General features: G+C 39.9%; 1 protein-coding gene across 3 annotated transcripts in view; it reads left to right on the plus strand.

The window, feature by feature from the left end:
* The window catches only part of SPRYD7 (SPRY domain containing 7), a 40,997-nt gene extending 26,073 nt beyond the window's left edge, over positions 1–14,924 (plus strand). Inside the window, exons 7-11 of one of the 3 annotated variants that reach the window (XR_014143746.1) lie at positions 3,427–3,539; positions 5,501–5,671; positions 12,264–12,419; positions 13,991–14,103; positions 14,486–14,924. The gene's annotated coding sequence lies outside the window, so the exon portion shown is untranslated. Of the gene's footprint in view, positions 1–3,426; positions 3,540–4,780; positions 4,935–5,500; positions 5,672–12,263; positions 12,420–13,990; positions 14,104–14,485 lie in introns of all 3 variants that reach the window. The other 2 variants (XR_014143747.1, XR_014143745.1) reach the window with 2 other exon arrangements.
* The last annotated feature ends 3,137 nt before the right edge of the window (positions 14,925–18,061 follow it).

Consider the following 18,061-nt stretch of genomic DNA (forward strand, 5'->3'; position numbering starts at 1 on the left):
GATTTTTTGCCTTTTGCCATTAGAAAAAATGGAAAGTCTTTTTGCCATTAAAAAAGTGGAAAAAATAAAGATTTAAAGTCCACAAAAGGCAGCTCTATACAAGCACAGTTTCCTGAGTAATTATTGTAAAAACTCTACCTTTGCTTTAATTATCTGAGTAACTGCTTCAATCTTCATTACATATTGATTATTTAAAAATGACTACTGAGGGCACCTGGGTGGCTCAGATGGTTAAGCGTCTGCCTTCGGCTCAGGTCATGATCTCAGGGTCCTGGGATCGAGTCCCGCATCGGGCTTCCTGCTCCTTGGGAGCCTGCTTCTCCCTCTGCCTCTCTCTCTCTCTCTCATGAATAAATAAATAAAATCTTTTAAAAAAAATAAAAATGACTACTGATTCAGGTCTGGTAGATACGCCTTGGAATAAAATATGGATCCAATATGTCAATACAAATGTATTTTAATCAATTTTATTGACCATTAAAAATTGGCCATTTGGTATTTTGAGATAATGCGTAGTTAAGCTTTTCTACTGATCTATATCTAGTCAACACAGTGTTTCCCAACATGTGTTTCAGAGAACACCAGTTCTAGAGGGTGTTAGTAGATATTGTGCAAAAATGGTTCAAGGGCCAACTGGTTTAGGTTTATTTAGGTTTATTTACTTTATTTAGGTTTATTTACTACAGAACTTTAGAGAACTAGTTTGTAACCAAGAAAGGGAGACAGAATGTATAACATTACCTAAACATTTAATCAAAGTACTCCTTTTATTAGGAACACAGTGTTGTACAGTACTTTGGCCAATATTCATCTAGTGAATTCAGGTTATTTAGGAAGATAATTGAAAGTTGATTGTAGGTATAAATATTATAACTTGCTTCAGCATTTCAGAGGGACCACAAAAGAAGATAAAATGGATTGAGCATTATGTTCCAGGCACTGTTCTAAGAACCTGACATGCATTCCCTTGTTTAACATTCAGAACGACCTTAATGAGGAAGTTATAATCATCCCCATTTTATAGATGCAAAAACTGTCCAAATTCATGTGGCCAAGAAGTGGCAGGAGGATTCGAACTCACTCTTCTTTTTATTTTTTAATTAACATTTTTTTAAGATTTTATTTATTTGACAGAGAAAGAGCACAAGCAGGGGGAGCGACAGGCAGAGGGAGAGGGAGAAGCAGACTCCCCACTGAGCAGGGAGCCCAGCTTGGGGCTCGATGCCAAGACCCTGGGATCATGACCCAAGCTGAAGGCAGACGCTTAACCGACTGAGCCACCCAGGCGCCCCTCAAACCCACTCTTCTTAACTACTCCACTATATGGCATTTCTAGGATCAGTTATAGGTCTGACCTTCCCAAAGCTGTCTGATCTTGTACCAGTGTTTACTGTTAATTATTGTTGCTTTTTAGAACGTTCTCTTGTCCTTGTAGGGCTTGAACCCACTCTGTACTCTTCTTTTCCTAGATTCTCATAGCTATTATCACTTGTTTATTTTTCTAGATAACCTGCAGAGTAATATGTCATATTCCAAAAATAAAACAAAAATTTTGTTGGGGCTTTGATTGTGTTAAAACTCTAAATTAATATGAGAAGAATTGACATTTTATGATATTCAGTCTTTTCATTCATTAACATGATTTCCTTTCAGTCTTCTTTCAATCTTGGGTCTTCTCGGGCAGTAGTTCTCTTCAAGTGCATTTTAAGTAACTCAGACTTTCTTTAGAGATGAATATTTGGGGTACGGATCTCTCTTCCAAAACCATCTCAGTCCTTTAATGCTGCCCCCTCACCGTTGGTCCCTCTCTTCATCTCATGATTTAGCTAACTATACCTTCCCTTCTCTACTCCTTGACAGATTTTTGAAGCCTTATTCTACTATTTGATGCTGATATCTTGTTTATTTTTTTAAAGATTTTATTTATTTGACAGAGAGAAACACAGCGAGAGAGGGAACACAAGCAGGGGTAGTGGGAGAGGGAGAAGCCGGCCTCCCGCGGAGCAAGGAGCCCGATGTAGGGCTCGATCCCAGGACCCTGGGATCATGACCTGAGCCGAAGGCAGATGCTTAACGACTGAGTCACCCAGGTGCCCCTGATACCTTGTTTATGCTTATTTATTTTTATCCCCAGAAATCCTCCAGCAAGGCCGGACCCCTCAGCACCTTCCTTTTACCTCTACCAATCATCTAGAGCAGATCCCATTTTCCCTTTGCCCCCTCCCTGTTCTACCCCCCTTTCACAACATTACTGACTGTCCCACCACCACCCGCAGGCTCTTCTATTGTTGGAATGCTGCCCCCACTCACATTCTGGCCCTGTGCATCCCCTTTGAGGTTTCCTCTCCCATTTCCTTCCCTCACCAAACCAGACAAGAGCTGTGACCTAAATAACTCTGCCTCCCCAGCTTCTACCTGGCCACATGGTAGAATCTCAACAGATGTTTCATCTCTTCCCCTGAAGTCCCATTGACAGAGATGGTGCAGTTGGCTTTATAAGATAAAATAATACTTTGTGCTCCTCTTTCTCTACCCTTAAAAAGATCATGACTATCACCTAGTTTTCATCCCAACATACATAAAGAATGAGGGATACTTTCAGCAAGGCAGGAAGGAGGGTGGTGGTGGCAAAGCAGCAGAAGCAAGATAGCAGTTCATTTGTACAGATATTCTGAAGTTGATTGTTCATAATTCAGGAAGTGGCTACATCACTAGTGAATTATCAGAACATTATCATTTTACTTAAATATGTGAGGTGTTAAACTTTATATACTCCTATGTATGGTTTTATTTTGTCTCAGGATGATTCTAGAGATTTCTGTTAATTCATATCAGGTAGAATTTCTCTTGTTTTTCTCCAATAGAATACTTCTCTCATCTGACAATTAAATCCAATGAATTAAATAAAAGATTTCTGGCTTCTTCCATGTCCATCTATCTGTAAGAATGTAATTATTTGTTGACATTTATTTGAGTAGGCTAAGCATTGCAAGGAGATCTAAAAAGAGATACATGATTCTCGTCCTTTAAAAGCTGACATTTGTGATATGGAGGGGTGGGGAGGACTCCAACAGAGAGCGCCTAAGTAATTTTTTTCAGCCTCTGCTTAAAGACCCAGCTCCAGAGAGTGCATGAAAGGGAAGTTTTCCAACCAGGCTTTTCATAGGGAAACCGAAAAACCCCCAAGAAAAAGTTCCCTCAATTAATACAATTGTCCATTTTCCTCACTGAGTCATAGGCTTACTGGATGGAAACCAAATAATCATTTTACCGTTAGTTAGAGAGCACAGGAACTTCATGTGGAAATGAGGGGGTGAGTTCTTTACTTTGTCTCATCTACAAGGAAGTGATGTGGATGCTTCAGCATCTTTATCCACCTGCTCTTTCAAGGTTCCTAAAATAAATCACCATCATCTCTCCTCCCAGGTCACTGTAGTTGCCTCCTGACTGGATGTCATACCCACTCCTGCCCAGTGAGCAAACACATGAATATCTGATGGGACTCTTAAACCTTCAATTCAATCTACTGACTACAATAGGTACTGGGCTCAATCTGATTAAGAAAAGTGAACATGATTCTGATTATTACCAGAAAGAAACATTTCCATGAGTTTGTTTCAGCTGGTCTGACCACAAGCTTTTGCTGAGTCTCTCCCATGGAAGTGTCAGGCACTGGGCTGGCCCTGGGTATATAGGTAGCTGATAAGAAGTAATGTTCTCTGCTTCTGAGTTGCTTACAGAGTCATTGGGACTAGAGACTTGAAAAAGAGACCATTATGGTGTGATGGTACAAGGAAAGTGTAATGGGGATACAGTGGGGGGGGGCAGTTACCTTCTTCTTTCTTCCTCTCCAGGTGGAGGAGGAAGAGAACTGGGTTTTGAGAGATAAACATTCCAAGTGGAGGAGACAATGTGCACAGGCACCAGGCCTGCTCAGGGAACAGAAAGCAGCAATAGGGGAATGCCAAAGGGCAGCTGAATCCAGCCGCTGAATCCAGTCTTACATTCCAGACTTAAGGAAATTATCCTTTATCTTATGGATGAGGAGCCAAAGGAGGATTTTACACAAGGATAATTTAGTAATTCCAGCAGACGTGTGGATGGTGGTTTGGAGTAGGATAAGAGTAGAGGCAGGGAGACCAATGGGAGGCTATGGCCAAGGTCCTGGAGATATTAATGGTCTAAGTCAGTGCCTCAACTCCTGGAAAGTGAGGGAAGAGTTACAGGGCCTGCAACCTGCCTTATTAATTCACTGAAAGAAAGATTTATTCCATAGCTTCTAAGAACACTCATAATTAATATAATCAGCCATCAGAGAAATGCAAATCAAAACAACAATGAGATACTACTTCATACCCACAGGATGGCCATAATCAAAAAGACAGATCATAACAAGTGTTGGCAAAGGTATGGAGAAAGTGGAACCCTCATACACTGCTTTGTATGTAAAATGGTGCACTGCTTTGAAAAAGTATGGCTGTTCCTCAAAAGGTTAACATAGAATTAACATATGACCCAGCAAATCTACTCCTAGGTGTATACCCAAGAGAAACTGAAAACATGTGCACACAAAAACTTATACATGAATGTCCATAGCCACATTTTCATAATAGTCAAAAAAGTGGAAATAACCCAAAGGTCCTCTTAGTTTGGGTTGCTATAACAAATTACCATAGACTGAGTGTTTTAAACAACATACATTTATTTCTCACAGTTCTGGAGCCTGGAAAGTCCAAAATCATGGCTGGATTCTGATGAGAATCCTCTACTTGGTTTGCAGATGGTCATCTTCTCATTACATCTTCCTAGGGGGTTGAGAGAGGAAGGAAGTTCTTGTATGTCTCTTTTTATAAGGGCACTAATCCTATCAAGAAGACTCCACCCTCATGACCTGATTACCTCCGAAAGACCCCACCTCCAAACACCATCGCATTGTAAGTTAGTCTTCCACTTATGAATTCGAGGGGAACACAAGCATTCAGTCCATAGCAGTCCTTAAGTTGATGAATGAATAAATAAATGTGGCATATCCATATAGTGGAATATTATTTGGCAACATACTACAAGAGGGATGAACCTTGAAAACATTACACTAAGTGAAAGAAGCCAGTCAGTCACCAAAGACTACACATTGTATGATTTCATTTATATGAAATGTCCAGAGTAGGCAAATCTACAGAGACAGATTAGCAGTTGCCTGGGGCTAGGGAGGAAAATAGGGGTGACTACTAAAGGGAACATTTCTTTCTGGTGGGATGCAAATATTCTAAAATGGATTGTGCTGATGGTTGCACAACTCTGTAAATAAACTAAAAACCATTGAACTGTACACTTTAAATGAGTAAGAGATATGGTATATGAATTAGATCTCAATAAAGTTGTTAACCAATAAAAGGGCAAAAATGTTACATACTAATTATGGAAAGAGAGAAAATATAAGTAAAACTAATATAACCTTCTTCACCAATCTGTAGTATGAAACTATCTCTTCTTTCTCCAGATGATCACTCCATCCCCTTTGAGACCATGCTTCACAGGCTGATATATGTAGAGGGCAGTCCTTCCCAGTACCAAGAGACAGCATGGGAGACCCAAGTCACCACTCCTTTGTGCTCCTGCTCCTGAAGTGGGACCCATGGAGTTATGGGTGCTGGGGATTAAGACCACAAAGGTAAAGTGCCATTTTCATCACATCATATCAAGGTTACATACTACTAGCATTACTTGTCACTGTTGCTGTTGATCTTGGTCACCTCGCTGCAGTAGTGTTTGTCAGGTTTCTTCACTATAACACTACTCTCCCCCCACTTCCATACTGTACTCTTTGGAAGGAATTCACTATGCACAACCCACACTTAAGAGTGGGGAGTTATGTTCCACCTCCTTGTGGGCAGAATAGATTTGGAGTTCTGCATGGGAGATATGTTCATTCTCCCTGCATTAGTGAGGGTTCTTCAGAGAAACAGAACCAATAGGTGACAGAGATAGATAGATGATAGATAGATGATAGATAGATAGATAGATAGATGATAGATATACATGTAGACCTACAGAGAGAGAGGAAGAGATTAGAGGAATTGGCAATTATGGAGGTTGGCAAGTCCCAAGATCTGCAAGGTGAGATGGCAAGCTGGAGACCCAGGAGACCTGATGATACAGTTCTAGTCTGAGTCTGAAGGCCTGAGAACAAGGAAGATCCAATGTTTCAGTCTGAGTCTGAAGGCAAGAAGAAAACCTATATCCCAGTTGAAAGGCTGTCAGATATGAAGAGTCCTCTCTTACTTGGAGGAAGGTCAACCTTCAACTGATTGGTTGAATCCCTCCTACATTAGGGAGTGCAATCTGCTTTACTCAGTCTACCAATTTGAATGTTAACCTCATCTAAAAACACCTTCATAGAAACATCCAGTATAAACTTTAACCAAATATCTGGCACCCCATGGCCCGGCAAATTGACACATATAATTAACCATCACAAGTCCACATCTTGTAAGTGTGGCACCCATATGTACCTCCTTAAGCCATACTTGATCTCCAAATAAAGACAATAGCAAAATCATAATTCCACCTAACACGGTACAACTATCTTGCATACAGCTGGAAACACACTAACCCCTTACCCAGAAGAGGACATAAAGTCCTTAAGTAATATTTACTCTTCTCCTTGATATGCTGTAACTTAAAAACTCATAAAAATTATATTCCTTGTCTCTCTAACTGGTCACATGGCTGTAGCTGGCATTTATAATTACCGTCTTCCACTACCCATTCTGTATTCCCTTTGCCCTCAACAAGCACCTCAGCTGGTCCTGGTTCTCTATCTGATGGAGTGACCCAAACCTTCATTTCTGAAGGATCTGGGGCATTAATAGTCCAGCCTGGATTGGGTTATAGATTTCAATTTACCTTAATCATAGGACATGGTAATACTAAGAGACACCCTAAGAGATCTCCTGTATTCCAGACATAATCTTCCTTACATTCACTATGGAGTAGCAGTCCAATTTCCCCTTGGTAGTCAAGATCAGTTACCCCAGGCAATATAATAGCTCCCTTCTTTGCTTGTTGATTCAGAGGCATGAGGAGCCCAAAGTGGCTGGGCAGCCATCTTAACTTTCAGTTCAGTGGACTCATTGTTGTGTCTTCTGGTGGAAGCATTCTTCCCTTTACAACTAAGGCCTCTATTCAACAAATGGTGTTGGGAAAACTGGACAGCAACATGCAGAAGAATGAAAATGGACACTTACACCATACACAAAAATAAATTCAAAATGGATGAAAGACCTAAATGTGAGACAGGAAACCATTAAAATCCTAGAGGAGAACACAGGCAGCAACCTCTTTGACCTCGGCTATAGCAACTTCTTACTGGACATGTCATCACCAGAGGCAAGGGAAACAAAAGCAAACATGAACTATTGGGATTTCATCAAGATAAAAAGCTTCTGCACAGTGAAGGAAACAATCAACAAAATTAAAAGGCAGCCTATGGAATGGGAGAAGATATTTGCAAATGACATATCTGATAAAGGGTTAGTATCCAAAATCTATAAAGAACTTATCAAACTCAACACCGAAAAAACAAATAATCCAATTAAGAAATGGGCAGAAGACATGAATAGACATTTTTCCAAAGAAGACATCCAGGTGGCCAGCAGACACATGAAAAGATGCTCAACATCAGTCATCATCAGGGAAACACAAATCAAAACCATGATGAGATACCACTTCACACCTGTCAGAATGGCTAAAATTTACAACCCGGGAAACAACATATGTTGGCGAGGATGCAGAGAAAATTCTCACTATTGGTGGGAATACAAACTGGTGTAGCCATTCTAGAAAACAGTGTGGAGATTCCTCAAAAAGTTAAAAATAAAACTACTCTATGATCCAGCAATTGCACTACTGGGTATTTACCCAAAGGATACAAAAATACAGATTTGAAGGGTACACACATCTGATGTTTATAGCAGCATTATCAACAATAGCCAAACTATGGAAAGAGCCCAAGTGTCTATTGACTGATGAATGAATAAAGAAGATGTGGTATATGTATACAATGGAATATTACTCGGCCATCAAAAAGAATGAAATCTTGCCATTTGCAATGACATGGATGGAGCTAGAGTGTATTATGCTAAGTGAAATAGGTCAGTCCGAGAAAGAAAAATACCATTTGATTTCACTCATATGAGGAATTTAAGAAACAAAACAGATGAACATATGGAAAGGGGAAAAAAAGAGAGAGGGAAACAAACCATAAAAGATGCTTAATTACAGAGAACAAACTGAGGGGTGATAGAGAGAAGTGGGTGGGGGATGGGCTAAATGGGTGATGGATATTAGGGAAGGCACTTGATACAATGAGCACTGGGTGTTATATGTAAGTGATGAATCACTAAATTCTATATTTTTTAAAAGATTTTATTTATTTATGTGAGAGAGAGAGAGCATAAATGGAGGGGAGGGACAGAGGGAGAGGGAGAAGCAAACTCCCAGCTGAGAAGGGGGCCCAACGTGGGGCTCGATCCCAGGACCCTTGAATCATAACCTGAGCCAAAGGCGGACACTTAACTGACTGAGCCACCCAGTGCCCCTAAATTCTACTTCTGAAACCAATATTACACTATATGTTAACTAACTAGAATTTAAATAATGATTTGAAAAAGAAAAAAAAAAAAAGAACTAAGTCCTCTTCCAGACCAGCAAAGCATAAGTTGTGAGAATAGGAAGCAAAAAACTTTGCTACTGGATCACTGGGGTAATAGCAAGTGGTGCCACTCCCATTTCTACCCCTTGATTCCTGGACTCGTGAGCTATGGGAGAAACAGCACCATATATTGGATGTCGATTCACAGTATGTACAGTGTTCCAGAGAACCTTGTTCCAGCCCTGCAAGGTATGGCCACCTAGCTGGTGCTGTAACTGAGTCTTCAAAAGGCCATTCCACCATTCTATCAAGCCAGCTGCTTCACGATGTAGGGTAAGGAGGAGAAGATGGTAAGACCAGTGAAGCCCTGAGCATGGACCCACTGCTGTACTTCATTTACTGTTAAATGAGTTCCTTAATGAGAAGCAATGCTGCATGGAATACCATGATGGTGGACAAGGTTTTCTGTAAGTCCATGGATAGTAGTTTTGGCAGAAACATTGCATGTAAGGAAAGCAATTTCATATCCAGAGTAAGTATCTGTTCCAGTAAAAACAAAACACCGCTCCTTCCATGATGGAAGCAGTCCAATATAATCAGCCTGCCACCAGGTAGCTGGCTGATCACCCTGGGAAATAATGCCATATTGGGGGCTCAGTGTTGGCCTCTACTGCTGGTGGATTGGGTACTTGGTGGTGACCATAGCCAGGTCAACCTTGGTAAGTGGAAGTCCATGTTGCTGAGCCCATGCATGACCTCCATCCCTACCACCAGAGCCACTTCATTCATGAGCCCTCTGGTTGATATCACAGAGCCTCTCCCTGGGGAAAGACAGAATGAGTCATCCTATCCACTTGATTATCAAAATCCTCCTCTGCTAAGCTCACCCTTTGGTTAATATTCATTTGGGACACAAATATATTAAGACCTTTGCCCTTCACAGAGATCTTTCTACATACACATCCCCAAGTTTCCTTGTCATGGAGTTTCCAATCATGTTTCTTCCCTGACCATTTGGCTACAGTCCATGAATCAGTCTATAATCACACATGTGGCCATTTCTTCTTCCTAACAAAGTGAACAACCAGGTGCACCGCCTGAAGTTCTGCCCCCTGGGGGGGAGGGTTTCCTTCACCACTGCCTTCAGGGATGTCCCAGGAAGGGTCTGTAGTTCTACAGCTGTCCACTTGCAGGTGGTACCTACACAATGTGCAGAACCCAGGCTTTGTAAACCAGGCTCAAGTCTTCTCTTCCTCAGTCAACTGATTGTAGGCAACTCTCCATAAGGCTGGAGGTGCAGGCTGGGGAGAGAAGATAGTGTAGCGAGTGAGACCAAGCGCATTTGGTCCTCTTCTTCATGTAACTTTCTTGTGCACACTTACATATATACCACTTCCATTTGATGATGGAGTGCTGCTGTGCATGGCTTGCAGCGGGGGGCGGGGCGGGAGGGCGGGAGGGCGGAGGGGGGGTCATAAAACACCCAATTCACAATGGGAAGTTCAGGTCTCGTGTTAACTTGGTAGCCCATCGTTAAGCATTAAGTCTCTACTAAGGCCCAGTTGCAGGCTGAGAGCTGTTTCCCGAAAGGAGGGTAGTTATTTGCAGAGGATGACAGAGCTTTGCTCCCAAAATCCTAAGCGAATGTGCTGCAGTTCGCCCATAGGGACCTGCCTGAGGCTCCAAAACATCCTTATCTGCTACTGACATTTCAAACGCCATCGGATCTGCTGGGTCATATGGCCCAAGCAGCAGAACAGCTTGTACCACAGTCTAGACTTGTTGCAGAGCCTTCTGTTGCTCTGGGTCCCACTCAAAACCAGCAGCTTTTTAGGTCACTTGGTGAATGGGCTGGAGTAACACACTCAAGTGAAAATTATGTTGCTTCCAAAATCCAAAGAGGCCCCCAAGGTGTTGTGCCTCCTCTTTGGTTGTAGGAGGGGACAGATCCAATTTAAGGAGTTATGTTCTACCTCCTGGAGGACAGAGTATCTATATAATTTATTTAGATTCTTCTGCACAGGAGATTTGTCTCTTCTCCCTATTTCTTTATTCAAGCATTTATACATGTCAGTATGGACCCATGAATATTTGTTTCTACTTTGGGTTGTAATCCAATACTACTTAATTTTGTTGCTCAAATTGTTCCAGCTTTGGCCATTGGGATCAGGACTTTATAAAGTTCCATAGGTGATTCCATTGTGCAGCCAAGGCTGAGAACCACTGCTGTAGGTAAAACGTTGTTTAGAATTTTACCACCATGAAAGCATTGATTTCCCTCAAATTAGGACAGATCCAAACTGAAAATAAAAAAGAACCTCAGATAGAGTCATATGCACCTGCAAATACTAACCTATACCTTCAAAGGGCAGTTAATTAGGGGTTCCTCCCTCTCTGCTCCCTTTTTAACTGTAGACTGGGGCCTACATAAAATAATACTTGTTTCTTGATAAGGACAAATTTTAAATAAGTGGAGACTGTAGAAGAATTCAGTTCTTAAATCAACAAGCTAAGAGCTGCCTCATTGCCCAGAATAAGAGAAGATAAGTGACCCTCTGATAACTCCAGGGATTAGAACTCCGGATGTTTCTGCAGAGATGAGTGACTGTCTTGGGCAAGCCACTGTTTTCAGTAAGTGATCTTGGCAACAGCAGCCTCAGTAGCTTCACCTTCAGGGAAAGATTCAACTGACTTTAACTAGGTCGAGACTTAAAAGGGCTTCTCCAAGGATCCCTGGCATGCAGAAGTAACAACTCAGAAAGTTACTGGTTCATTATTCTGAGCTAAAATCCCTTTCCCCAAGTATGGGCCCAGCCAAAGGGATAGCTGATTTCTAGCCCCAACAGTTTTAATTTGGGATTGCTATCAAGACAGCCAGTCATTTCAGCAATCCTCCTATAACATTTAGCAGCAATGACTGTCACATGAATTTTCTTAGAACAACCCTGGCATAATTTTCGTAGAACAGTGTTTCTCAAGGTGTGTCCTGAACCAGCAGCATCATCATCCCCTAAGGACTTGTTGGAAATTCAAATTCTCAGGTCTCACACCAGACCTACTGAATTAGAAACTCTAGGATGGGTCCCAGCAACCTGTCCTAACAAGCCCTCCAGGTGATTCTGATGCACACTCAAGTTTGAGAACCACTGCCCTAGAATAAACCCAAGCAATCCTAGCATTGGTTTCCCTCTTTTCCTGGTGGCTTCTGTGATGAATAATAATGACCCAACTAGTCTCAGTGTTCCAGGAGCTCCCCACCAGTTCTGGGGAAGAGCAGGAACCATCTTTGTAATCCTATAGGCTATGCCTAGAACATGGTAGGTGCTCAGTAAATGTGTGCTAGATGAAGGGATGAATGAATAGACAATAGAAGGGGAAGAATACCTGGAGGAGATTCATGAATGAGATCAATCAGCATGGTCCTAGAATGGAGGCTTGGAGACTTTTCACAATCCTACTGCCTTGCCTTTTGGGGTAATCATCAGAGACTGACTCAGAGTCCCTAATTGCTGGGCTCTACCACATTCCAGCTACCCTCAGGGCCCCCCTCAGGACATTTGGTGCTCCTCCTAACAAACAGCATTGCCAATCTCCTCTTTCCTTGAACCAGAGTGAGCTAAAGAAAAGCAAAAGACATCGGGAAAGGGGAGAGCAGGGGCCTTGCTGAACAGGAGGATGGGGCCAGGCAGAAGAAGGGATGCTGACAGGACAGAGAGATTGCACGTGGCTACCATGGAAGGGAAGAAAATCCAGCAGGGAAATACAGGTAAAGTGGGTAAAGTGCATTAGTCCAGTGAGAAGGTTCATAGAAAATAAATAAATAAATAAATAAATAAATAAATAAATAAATAAATAAAATAAAATAAAATAAAAAGAAGGTTCATAGAACCTTCATGTATGCAGAAATGTAGCAACCATGTCCACATGTCCTGGCCTGGGCCAATGGGATGTCTGGGGAGAAGGGGTGTGTGTGTGTGTGTGTGTGTGTGTGTGTGTGTGTGTGAGAGAGAGAGAGAGAGAGAGGAATCTCCTGGCTTTAAAATGTTGGCTCTTATTTGTAAAACCAGTCAATGCCAGACAAAAGGCTTCTGCCAACAGCCAGGTTGAAAGCATCTGTTGGGAAGTTTTCATTTTTTTCCTTTAAAAAATTATTTTTCTGCCTACCATTCATCAGGTTGGCTATCATCAAAAAATTGGAAAATAGCCAATGTTGGCCAGGATGTGGAGAAGTTGGAACACTCGTGCATTGTTTGTTGGAATGTAAAATGATACAGCCACTTGGAAAACTGTTTGGCAGTTCCTCAAAAAGTTAAATTGCATAGAATTACTACATGATCCAGCAATTCCACTTCTAGGTATATACCCAAAAGAGTTAAAAACAGAAATTCAGATACTTATATATTCATTGTTCATAGCAGCATTATTCACAATAGCCAAAAGGTAGAAATCATCTAAATGCCCATCATCAGATGAATGGATAAACAAAATGGGGTATATACAAACATGGAATATCATTCGGCCTTCAAAAGTCATGAAATTCTGACACATGTTACAATAGGGATGAACCTTGAAGACATTATGGTAAGTGAAATAAATCAGACTCAAAAGGACAAATATTGTATGATTCCACTTATCTGAGGTACCGAGACTAGGCAAATTCATAGGGACAGAAAGCAGAATACAGAGCACTAGGGGCCAGGTAGAAGCAATGAGGAATCATTGTTTAATGGGTACAGAATGTCAGTTTGGAAAGATGAAATAGTCCTGGAAATGGACAGTGGTGATGTTTGTATATCTTGTGAATATATTAGTGCCACTGAACCATACACTTAAAATGGTAAATTTTTTGTACATTATTTTTCTAAAAAATAGCTAACATTTACTGACTGTCTATATGTGCCAGGAAGTATTCTGAGTGCTGTAGGTTCTCACTATAGCCCTCTGAGGTGCTGTTATTATCATCCCAATTTACAGATGAAGAAACAGAGGCACAATACGTTTAAGCACCTCTTCCAGGTCATACCTGGCTGCCATCAGAGTCAGGTTCATGCCCTCAAATGTGATGAATACTGTCTCTGCTCAATCCAAGTAATCATCTCAGTAGAGAACCCATCTGACCATCTGAATGTAACTCAGATGTCACAAATCCTGGCTCTGCTCCTTGCTGGCAGTGTGGGCTTAGACAGATTATGTATGCACTTTACCTCCCAAACCTCCCAAATTTGTTCATGTCTCTGTATCTCTACTTCTGTCAGCCTCTCTAGCTTCTCCTTCAGCAGCAGGCTCGTTAATGGGCTCTGGGCCACTGCCATTTACCCTATCATCTGTTCTCTACAGAGCAGCCACAGTGGCCTTCAAAAGTCAGAACCCATTAGTCCCTGCATATGACATTCCAAAGGCCTCCTGCAGTACCCAGAATCACTTCCTAACTCCTAACCCTGAGCGAACAGGTAAGTCCATCATACCAGAAGCCCGGGTAGAAGCTCTGCTCTTCAGGAGTTGGCCCCTGCTTCCCTCTCCAACTCTGCTCTATACCAGACTTCTTCCTATTCCTCCAATGTGCCCAGTTGGTCCCACCTCAGGACCTTTGCACTTGCTGTTTCCTCTGCCTGGGTTGCTTTTCCCCCAGGTCTTGTTATGAAAGCTCCTTTCTGTCATTCAGGTTACAGCTCACTAGTAAATGTTATTTCTTTGAGCTACCATCTCTGAAGACTAATCAAAAACAGACCCCCAAACACATCGTCTTATTTTATTCCTCCATACTACTTACTACTATATAATAGTTGTTCACAGACTTATTTGTCTCTTATTTTTATTTTTCCCTTGAAATAGAAGTGCCTTGAAGGCAGTAACCTTGATTTACCACTGTTTCTGGAGGACCAAGCTCAATGTCTGGCATATCAATAAATATTGGTTGAACACACGAATGAAAAAATGAGCCTGGACATCCTTACCTGTATAATCTGAGCCTCCACACATGCTGATCACCCTGCCTGGATGGCTTTTGTCCCTCTTCGCCTGGCTGTCTTCTACTTGGACAAGGTGTCTGCTTTTCACCCTCTCAGGGGCACCTTCCCTCACTCCTCAGACCACATTGAATCTCTTTGTTCCCTGTACATTTCACCACCTAGTTCTTAATGTCCGCCTCCCTCGATAACATTTCAGCTCCCCAGGAGAGCTGGGACTCTGTCCATTTTTGTCCCAACACTATTCCCAGTGCCTAGCACCATGCTTGGCTTGCATGGGTGCTCGATAAATGTTTTTGAATGAATTAATTTTGTAAGATTAAGTTAATACTTACCTGGGTTGTTGTGAAGAGTTAATGAGGTTTTGTGTGTAATATGCTTCACAGAATTTGGCACAGAGTAATTACTCCCATTACAACAGCAGCAACAATAACAAACACATGTTAGAAGCAGAAGAGGCCAGGCCAGCCACTCAGCGAACTGAAGCTAGCATGTGGAGACTGTCGCTGCCTGGTTTGAAGAAGGAGGCAGCTGGGACAAAACTTGAATACCCGTTAATAATCCTGATGCCAGTGGGACTATCAAATCTCACAATTCTTCCTGCATTTTCTTTGACAACTGTGGCCTGATCAGGTAATGTCTTGCATGGTGCTCACTCTTAGGGACAGATCCAGCCTTCTGAAGCCTAGAGCTTATTCAATCTGGGGCACCCTCCTTAAGAAAAATAATACAAAGCTACAAATAACTACAACATTATGAAAGTGAGTATACAAAACTACAAATAACTACAACATTATGAAAGTGAGTATAAAGAATGAGAAAAAAAGACAAATTTTTTAAAAAGCTTACAAATACTACAAATATTACAAAATTCAGAAAAATAACAATGTTTTTATTAGTTAATAGCTAAATCACCTCTACATGATAAATTTTGGGAAAAAAATAAATTTGTATTTGTTAATGATTAAATAACCTCTATAATATTTTTCTTTACATTTCTGGGCTACATAGTCTTTAATCACCTGTTTATGGATGACAGTATTTGAATTGTCATTTTTATAGAGAAAAGAGAAAGATATTTCAGTCTTTTCTCTAGCATAATTGATAGGAATTTATTTTTTATTATTGGTAAATTAGAAAAGTTTCCTTCAGCTTCCCAACTCATGATTCCTAATGCCTCACAAATATTTAGGGTTCTTATACAATTTGGGAGAAACTCTATCAAGTTTCTTCACATGTGCACTATGAGATTTGAGGACATGATCAAGCATGTTCCTCACAGGAGAGAACCTTCCAATCAACAGAACCAAATTCTCCACCCACAGTTTTCATCTTGATGATCAGACTATTCCACAGATTAGCTTCCAGCGCTGTATTCCAAGCCCTGCTTCTCTTTTAGTACCCATCCACTTCTGGTGGTGGGCACCATAAACACATTCATGAAGCAATATGACCTCTGGCCCTGCCTCTTCATGTCCCAGTATCGGGTAAGTTGGCACAGGGTATGTCTGGAGAAAGCCTGGACAGCTCACAATAACTTTATATACGAAATGACTGTGAACCACCTAGATACCTCCGAAGAAACCCTCCCTAAATGGATCCCCCAACTCAACTTCTCCTTAGCCAAATCCCCCAAGTGCTTATGGCCACTCCAAAACTACCCAGCATAGGGGAAGCATGACAGAGGGGAAGTTGGAGCAGAAAAGACATAGCCATTAACCAGTTGTGGTTAGAATTCTTATTTTTGTAAATTTTATGAACACACATGACCATGTGAATATGTTGCAAGAGTCTCTGCCAGGATTTAGAAGGGCCTATGCAAATGAGGGGCCCAGAGACTTTAAAACCACTTATTCAATGAATTAAATAACTGAGTGAATGAATAAATGAATTTAATAAGTTGAAGAGGTGAAGGAGCATCCTAGGTATTAGAATTTTCTAGTTAATGAACTTGAAAGATCTGATCGAGCCAGCGTGACAATCCAGTCTCTGGACCCTAGTTCAATTCCCACTCCATAGAATCATGCTTCATCTGTTAATGATGTCCAGAAAGTGTCAAAACCAACAAGTGTAGTTCTAACAAGTGCTGTTCCTTCAAATTGAAGTTAAAAAAAAAAAACTCTGTTGTATACAACTCTTCACTCTGTAAATTCTTAAGATTGTCAAATAAATACACCATGAACCTATGAGTTATCTTGCCAAAAATACTGAATGTGAATCTGATCAAGATCTGATCATAAATTTTAGAAAGGCCTAACTACCAATTTACCAGAAATTTTGAAAATAGAGTATATTCACCAACACCACAGGGATACATCTGCAAAATCCAGCCTGTGGGAAATGCTACAGGACACATAACCCAACATCAACATATAAATCACAAAGAAAGAAAAAGAAATAGCTAAAAAGGAAAGTATACATTTAAAGTATTTGAAAGATTTAAAATTAACTATGATGTGTGGACTTTATTTGAATCCTTATTTTTTTTAAAGTAATAAAAAACATTTTGACATGGACAAGACAATTAGAATTGGAACACTGATTTAATCTTAGAGGAAAAGTTGGTAGGAAAAAAATTAAACCATCAATAGGTGGAAAACAGTACATATAATGACCATCATCTTTGAAAATTCGTTGTTTTCTAATTATAAAATAATAAAAGGTAAAAGTATCACCTGCTTCCCTGCTCCTCAGTCTTCTCCTCAGAGGTTAATAATTTAGTGTATATCCTTTCTGTATATACAAATATGTATAATTATGTAATTATTAAAATATATGTGTTGTGTATACATGTGTATACATATAAATGCACAACACATATATTTTAATAATTATATAATTATTTATTTTTATATACATGTGTATACATATAAATATACAACACATAATAATTAAGTTAATTTAATTATTAATAATTTAAATAATTAAAAATTAGTACATAAAACACATAATTAAATTAATAATACACATTCAACATATGTGTATACATATAAATACTAAAAATTATAATTTTTATAAAATTTGTAATAATCTATAAATTTTATAAACATATAAATATAAAAATTTATAAGATATATAAATATTAAAAATATTACATAAATTTAAAATATATATAATAAAATATATTATTACATAATATGAAATTTTTATAAAATTTATAAAAATAAATATATAAATTTTATAAATATATAAATATAAAAATTTTATAAAATTATAAGAATATATATAAAAAATTATTACATAAAACAATAATTGAATTAATACACATTCAACATGTGTATACATATACACAACATATATTTTTATTTTTATTTATTTTTTTATTCTTATGTTAATCCCCATACATTACATCATTAGTTTTAGATGTAGTGTTCCATGATTCATTGTTTGTGCATAACACCCAGTGCTCCATGCAGAATGTGCCCTCCTCAATACCCATCAC

This window comes from Leptonychotes weddellii, chromosome 3 (genome assembly GCF_054177405.1).
Source record: "Leptonychotes weddellii isolate Sample4059 chromosome 3, ASM5417740v2, whole genome shotgun sequence".
NCBI classification, from domain to species: domain Eukaryota; kingdom Metazoa; phylum Chordata; class Mammalia; order Carnivora; family Phocidae; genus Leptonychotes; species Leptonychotes weddellii.